Source organism: Podarcis filfolensis (assembly GCF_964270895.1).
Source record: "Podarcis filfolensis genome assembly, chromosome: 1".
Classification (NCBI taxonomy): Eukaryota; Metazoa; Chordata; class Lepidosauria; order Squamata; family Lacertidae; genus Podarcis; species Podarcis filfolensis.
In genome coordinates, this window is record NC_139604.1 from 40573893 (window position 1) to 40582468 (window position 8576).

Consider the following 8576-nt stretch of genomic DNA (forward strand, 5'->3'; position numbering starts at 1 on the left):
AGGTGGATGCCCATAGCCCAAAACTCAACGCATCAAGCATTCCCATCCCCCTATACAGAGATGACATGATTTTGCTTTCACGGACAAGAATTGGCCTAAAACGATTGTTAAATTCCTGAATTGACTATCTGTCCAGAATGAAATTGTGCATGAACTTTGATAAAAGCAAAATAATGGTTTTTGGGAATTCACGCAAGAGCTATAGCGGGGTATTTGGTAGAAAACCCATCCAGCAGGTATTTGAATTTAACTAACTGGAAATTACATTCCATCATAGGCTTCTATGGTCCTCGCACCGTGCAATGGCGGGGAATGCCAGTAAGATGTCTATGCAGGCCATAATGTGATTTTTCATAACAAGAGGTAATTCTGCCCTCAAGGTCTTCAACGTGAAATAATAGCTCAATTGCTCTATGGAATTCCAGTTTGGCTGCCAGGGTTTACCCAGCTGGTAGAACGAGTGAGGGCAGCTTTCTTTTTTAAGATTCTGCTGTCCCACATTTTGTACCCAATGCAGCCTTGTGTCTAGAGGGAGGTCAACACAAGGTAGAAACCATTGCCTGGGCAAGATTTCTTCTATGTTGGTTAAACATCTACCTCACATTAGACAAAGATCCTCCCCTTAGCGAAGTCTTGTCAGACCCCTTTCTTTCCCCAGGTCTACAACAGTTCAACATAAAGGTACAGCAACTTGAACTGTCAATGGAACTTCTGTGATTGATGCCCCCACCATCTGCCAAGGCTATAATAAAAACTAGGTTGTGGGACATTGAACACCGGGAACTAACAGCAGCAGCAGACAAAACATGTTCCCCTCTTTACTTTCATCTTTCTTGGGCATATGAAACTAATCACAATTATCTTGAATTTCTGCTTATCCCCCAAGAAAGAAGGGCATTTTCGCTGGCCAGGTTTAATTCAGACCCATCAAACCTCCTTTGGGGTAGGTTCTCAGGAATGGTGGAAGGAGAAAGAATTTGCCTGTGTGAAGACCACCTGCTCATATGGTTCTTAAATGTAAACCATATGCTCATCTCCGCCAACAGTTTCTAGATCAACTCTGCAACCCCAAATGGAAACCAGAGTTGGAGGTCATACATTTTCTATTACTGGGGAATGATCAGGAGCACACCAAGTTAGTGGCCAAATATTTGGTTTTTTGTCGCAGAAACACATTGCAGACATCTGATCTCCCTGGAGACCTAGAGATGTAACGTTAGACTTTTTTGCCTCTTTTCATTTGACAAATGTTCTGTAACATTGGGGTGGCAGTAATTCTGTATTGATTTACTATGGATGTTTGCATATGATGCCAATAAAAGGTTTGATTATAATGAAAGTGCCAACAAAATGGAAGAATACTTTCCGTTTGGAAATACAGAGCAACTTTATAATGTTATGAGATATAATGAAGGATCCATGTAGAAAAACAGCTACAATTGCCATAAAAGGAAAAGCAGAGAAAAATACTGAAAGGGCAGTAGAGGGCAGTAAAACTCTTCAGCATCAATATATGGACTGACACTTGCTAATCTGAACGTTTAGGAAGCCAGAACCCTTATAATTATAAAACACCAAAACATCTACTCAATTTGAGTGTCTGACTTTCTCCTTTCAAAATAGGGATGCAGCACTGGCAACATGATCGACTGCAGAGGGTCATGCAATTGCTTCAGACATAAATTATAGTTTTTCATATTGTAACCCTATGAGATAGAGAGATGAGAAGCCCAAACTGGTGTACACTTACTTGGGAATAAATTCCATTGAACAGTAAGATTTACTTCTCAACAAATATGCATGGGGTTGGGATTTCAATGATACATGCATGCTGCACACACAATTGTGCCCATTTATTAGTTGCAAATTACTTCATGGCAGTGTAAGAAAAAAATATCACCAGGGTAGAGAAGACAATTTTGAACAATATTCCCTAAGAAATTGTAGACAGAACAGTGTCCCACTGTCAGCTTACAAACTATGTTAGTGAGTGAAGCAACAATTCTTAGCCAGTACTAAGGATGCTTATTTTTTGGAGGGTTGTGTTTTTTGTTTTTTGATATTTTTAATGCAATAAAAGCAAAAAGGTCATTCTTCTGCAATGTATAAGAAACATACATGTTTTCTATAGATGAAGGAATTCATGAATGACATTTCACTTCTGCCAGATAACTGAATTAAATTGTAAGTGATTTTTTTCAAAGATCAGCCAGAATACAAATGCTATGTGCAGTGCAACTCTACCCATCCTTATTTATTCAGAAACAAGCATCACTGGGTTCAATGAGACTTGCTCCCAGATAAACATATATAAGACTGCAGCACAGTTATTCATATTATAAGAAGCAAAAAAAAATACTTTTAAGAAGTGAGAAGTGGACTTGATTGCATTTTAAACTCCTCCACCTGTTCTTACAAAAAGGCAGTCTTAGTTGTCAATATCTCTTAACAGTAGATGACTACCATTTAAAATCTGCCAAGTTTGACTTCATTTATGGAAACATATTTACTTGGGCCAGTTGCAACCCCAACTCCTGCTTAACAGATTGCTCCTAATCACATTTACTCAGAATGCAAAAATTTATTTCATAGTTAGAATTACAGTATGAACCTATGCCACTTGAATCAGAAGTTCCACTTTATTCAATGGGGCTTTCTACAATTAAAACATGCATGAGTATGTATCTAAAAGAGGGTCCAACCTCACAGCCAAATTGTGTAAATTTGCTTAGAATAGTTGACAGCCAAAATAAGCTGAAATTCCCTTTTGACTTAAGACTGTCCAGAGGGTCACAGCTCTTTCTTCGCCCTCTGTCCTCACCTCCCACCCCCTCCAGCTGCTTTACTGTCCCCATGGCAGACGCTTATGGGCAGGCCCAAGGTGGGTGTTACTTCCTCAGGCTGCTCACAGCTGTGTCCCATCCAGCTGCACTCTCTACACCCAGTGCCAAGTGCAACAGGTTTTTTTAGTGCCCACAGAGTCTGACAAAGGTGCACAAATTTAAAGATGACAGCAGCACACCAAATTGCCCATGAATAGGTGAGCTGCAATCCAATGCATAATTGAGATTCCCTCCGTCGCAAATAATCCAGCAAGGGCCCTCCAAGGTCCCCAAGGTTGTGTAGGAGTGTTTTACAACCACGATTCATTTTGCCTTCAGTGCCTACGTAATAAACCATGGCATTCTGTGTACTGTATGTGCTCTTTAAAATAAATCTCACGTAAGCCAGAAGAGGCTGAATCACTGCCCATTGCCTTAAGTGCCACACTATTTTCAATTTGATAATTGCAGTTTACCACAGCATTTAAGAAATTATATTTCAAAGCAATATAAGCATCTGTGAGCTGTGAGTCATAATGCCAAGGGTGGGGGGAGGGAACAGTGTGCTGTTGCTATCCCTGTTCTAGAATGCATCAGAAGCAGAATATATTACACTGGGAATTTTAAACTATCCAGACACATTAAGACAGAAAGGCACGCCAGCTTCCGCCAATAAGCCCTCTAACCTTAATGAAAAAGGCACACAGAGTACTAGAAGATCTTTGAAAACTCTTTTTGGGAACCACTGTCCTCTCTCTCAGGTCAGAAGCTAGGAAAGTTATGGATGAATAAGTGTTCCCTGCATCACTACTGTGTACAGAAGGGAAACACACAGAGGTGTCTGGCACTCTCCAGTTCAATCCACATTTTGTGGTCTGCAATTGCTTTGTTTTTTTGCCACAAAAGCTAAATTTTGAAACAAAACAAAAAAAAAAAAATAGGTTGTCCTAAGGTAAGGGGGTACATACTGTGCCAACAGCAGTTGTTTGGCTGAATTGTTGTTAGGAAAAAACAAAAGGTCATCAAATCCATCAAGGATTTTTAGAACGGATCATATTTTCAAGTTTGAAATTAGGATCTTCAACATTGATGCAGAAACCAAGGAATCTTTCTCTGAATACCTTCTAGTCACAATAGGATACAATTCTCCTGCAAAAAAAACCCCCAGCCATCTTGTTATTTCTCTCTACAGTGGTACCTCAGGTTACATACGCTTCAGGTTACAGACACTTCAGGTTACAAACTCTGCTACTCCAGAAATAGTACCTCGGGTTAAGAACTTTGCTTCAGGATGAGAACAGAAATCGTGCTCCAGCGGCGCGGCAGCAGCAGGAGGCCCCATTAGCTAAAGTGGTCTTGGGGTTAAGAACAGTTTCAGGTTAAGAGGAGACCTCCGGAACAAATTAAGTACTTAACCCGAGGTACCACTGTATGTCCCTACAAAGCAGGCAATTGGGTTGACGCTCTTGCAAAGTTTGAATACAAAAATGCAGTTGCTAGTGTGTTCACCAAAAGGTACAATTAGCATGACTACATAAAAGTCAAAAGGAAGGAAACAAGTAAAAACCAGCTCTTTCAGCACTGAAAATGCTTTCATTTTGCTTACAGTTTGATTAGTAGGTCCTTAAATACCAGTAAGACCAATCTATTCCCTAATTAGCTAGCAAGGCTTAGGTAAGATTGTCTGCTGCTCGCTCAAATGCCATACCATAGTCCAAAGCAGTAACCATGGAAATGGGAACAGGAAAATGCTTTTTTTATAAAAAAAAATCTAATTATTCAGCACTATAAATAACATTTTCCAGAAAAAAGATCAAAGAGAAACATTAGTACTTAAGCATTTGTACTTGCTTTCACATAGCTATCAGCAGTCATTCCCACCTATGGAGGGATATGGTTGAGCACATATCAGTTTGAAAGCTAACAGGGCCAACCCAAAATATTATGTATACATCCTGCAAGGAATCCTGTCTACTTGAACCAGTAAAGGTTCTCCAGGATCTCAAGCGGAGGTCTTCCATATCACCAAGTATCCAATTATATGTTTCCATCTCCTCACTCCCACCACCAAGCTCCACCACCAACAAGCCTGGAGAGGACAATGAATCTCCTGTTTCGGGCTGACTGAAACCTTGAATAAAAGAAGACCTATTAGGGGCAGGGAAGACACCGCCAAGAGGTCACTGCAGGTCTCATTCGTTTCTCTTATTTTCTAACATTAACACCACCATCACCAACCTGATCTGACAAAAGAATAAGAACTGCAGTGACAACCTTTGAAAAAATGGATCCATCAGAACTAGTCAATATTTTTTTTCATCAGCCTTCAAAATAATTTAGCTGATAGCCACTTACATGAAGAAAACCAGTCAGAAGATTAAGAGTTAAAGATCTCATTTAGCATCTAGTCTGGCTATAGTTAAATATATCTACATCTATCTTTTAGAACAAAAAATAAAAGACGTAGCTACATTAAATTGTTTTTAAAAATTAGTAAGCCCCTGGTGGGAATGCAAGGTCTTGTATTTTGCTCTGTAGTGCATGAAATGGGATCAATTCCAATATCACGGTCAAAACATATAAAGCATTCCTAATAATCTGATAGCCCTCTTATCTCCATGTTTCCCCCCCTCTATAATTACCATGTTCCAAGCATTTCATGAACTCTTATTTTATTTGTTGTAATGAGCATTAGATACTGAGATAAGAGGGAAACACTTGCTTAACGCTATCCAGCTAAGTCTGTAGCAGAGCAAGGTTGGTAACCTGTCTCTCAGGTACTTGTAAGTAACTACAGTGGTTCAGTTTTCAGCAGCTTCCCAACTCTGGAGAATTTTTCTCCACAGATTTTCTTAACTAGGGGTAGGGGGGGGGACTTTTGATCATGAATGAAAGTTACCACGGGGGGTGGGGTGCTACCTAAGCTCCTAGCAAAACAACTTGACTTCTTGACTGAAGGTGTTATACAGGCTTCCTCAACCTCGGCCTTCCAGACTACAATTCCCATCATCCCTGACCAGTGGTCCTGCTAGCTAGGGATCATGGGAGTTGTAGGCCAAAAACATATGGGGGGGCCGAGGTTGAGGAAGCCTGGGGTTATACCTTAATTTACAGATTTCTGAATTACCTATTAACAGACTTTTGGTGGGACACCAAACGCTTAAAGAAGCTTACACATCTTCCATAGGCTCCAGTTAAAAAAACAAATTGAAAGATATTATTGACATATTCTACCCTATAAACCTATCTAATAAGGAATCTAAATCTAGCACTGTACAGTCACTTATTTGCCACAAGAACAACTTTTTTAAACCTAGTTTTTGTTACTAAGTGTATAAAACATATCTATCAAAATGCTACTTAATCAACTACCAATTTTACATAATAATGCATTATTTTAACCAACTTCTTTAACTCACAGAACAATTAAAATAATTTAGGTAAAATTATTAGGGACTACTGCTAGTATTCCAAGATTCAAAAAAAAATAAAAAATGAAGAGAGGCTGGACTGCATGTTATAAAAGAGTCTTTCCTATATACAGATAATAGTCTCACATTTATCATTCCATTATATAGCAACATATTTTAAGTTCAGATAATGTTGAGTGCAGTATTTAAAAGGTATTGCTGTAGTTATGTACATGATTTGATCTTAATATTGTTATCACGTTCCTTTAAACAACCCTGTATCAATTTAATTTGCCTATCCTAACATATAAACATGTTCCTCTCACACATTAAAATACATTTAATTTAGATATTACAGAAGTATTAAAAATGAGACATGAAAATTTAGAGTGTAAACCTACTAGCAAAATGCTTTTTTGCAATCTAAATAGGCAACACTGAGGAACTTCGTTTAATCTTTCTGCAGCCTATGACGGAAGAATGTAGTGTTCCATCATATATGCCATCATCAGTGCTAATTACTTTAACAACATTTAAACTGCTTATTATGGTGACTGATCAAAATACTATTTTCAGTAGGGAAAAATGAAAACAAAGCTATAAATAGATTCCACCACCACCCCTTCCTTATATTCTGGGTACTTCCTATTATTTTTATTCCTAAAATACAACACAAAATACACCAAAAACAAAAGTTTTTAAACATACCTCTGACTCGACCTGAATTCTAATTTTAACTTAAATATTTTAATCTATCAGCTTCTTGTCTATCAGCTACTAAATCTGTACCAATTGTTGGAAACAAAATGGGTGGGGGGAGCTATATATTGTACCATTGACACAACAATCCTGTGCCTGTCTATTCAGAAGTGAGTCCCAAAGACCTAAAAGGTCCTTACTCAGAAGTAAGGATGTATGAGAATTTAAGCCTTAAAAAAAAAAAAATCCTAATCAGTTTTGGTCTACATAAAATGTACTATGCTGAACTCCCTTACTGATTCTAGTATAGAACAGCAACATTTTCTAACTGGACACAACCTATGCAGTTTCAATGTTCTTTTCTACCAGCAATCAATCACCTCTTCTAGACCTGCCTTTGACATTTTTTATGGAATATCAGTGCATAATTGCAATCACTTGAAATAGTTAATGTATTATTATACTGCTTCTTTACTTGCCTGCCCCCACCTGTAACTTTTAACTAGTACAGTACAATGTTTACTAGTTAATTGCAGTGTTAATTTTGAGCAAATCTCCAGTCCTAGATATCCCAAGGAAGATCACTTTCTCACTACGACTGACTCTGCTGCACTATCATCAGAGCAAAAATTAGATGTAGGGATTTTTATGCTTAACAAAAAAAGGCTTAATATTCCACGGCATGTCCAGATGGAATCTATTCAAAGTACAGGAGGTAGTTTTATTTTAAACTATATGTAAAAACTTTCCAAGGCAACCTAGTTCCTTTAAGAATTTCATTTTTTAAAAAAACTTAATAGATTTGTCCCTTTTTTTAGTTTGTATATTATTGTGGAGGGGGCATTTTATTCAGTTGTAATACATTAACAATAATCCATTATAATGTCTCCAAACTTCAACACAGTAGAATATGTATACACAGGACTAAAGAAATTATGCACATCCATATTCAATATGTTTCATCAAGATATAAATTTAGCATACTATGAAGAAATTTGCCCAAACACCAACCACTTCTCTAGATAGATGCAAGCTTTCACCATATTGAAACTAGATACTGAAGAATTAACATACCTGCATCATGCCGGCAATTTAGCATCATAATACAAAGCTGCTAAAGGTACTCTTTCCATAATATCCGTTTTCTAAGATTCTGAAGGACTCCTTTGAAAAAGAGCCTAGCTTTTAAACATACCCACTGTTCATTTTTCAGGCATTTGGCAGGTAGCTGCTGAAGCAGTTGGTTAAGGCACTTGCTGAAGCATCAACCATAATAGAAAATCAACAGCTGTATTATGTTGTGATGTCAGCAACACCTTAGCCAGTCTCCACAGAGAAAAAACTGAAATGCATCAAAAGCTATATTGAGCTCTTCATTAGCAATTCAGCAGCAAGCAAGGCAAATGTCCTGTGAAACTGTGAGAATACTATGAAATGGCTGTAGGGATTTTTAGTCACTTTCCACTTCACATTTAACTCACACTGTGAAACTATAACAATTATTCATCCCAAAATAACTGAGGTTACCCAAAGGTTCAACCTATTTAAGACCTAAAATTAAGGCTGTTCGACCTGCCCTCCTCCCAATAATGCATCAATAGAAAATATAAAACTAGCTTAATAAAGTTCTGTATTTGAAAAGTCA

General features: G+C 37.8%; 1 long non-coding RNA gene across 1 annotated transcript; it reads left to right on the forward strand.

Moving 5' to 3' along the window:
- Positions 1–3243: 3243 nt before the first annotated feature.
- On the forward strand, positions 3244–8576 carry LOC310747951. Its single transcript, XR_014541041.1, has 2 exons — positions 3244–3583; positions 7954–8576. It is a non-coding gene; the product is annotated as an uncharacterized lncRNA (long non-coding RNA).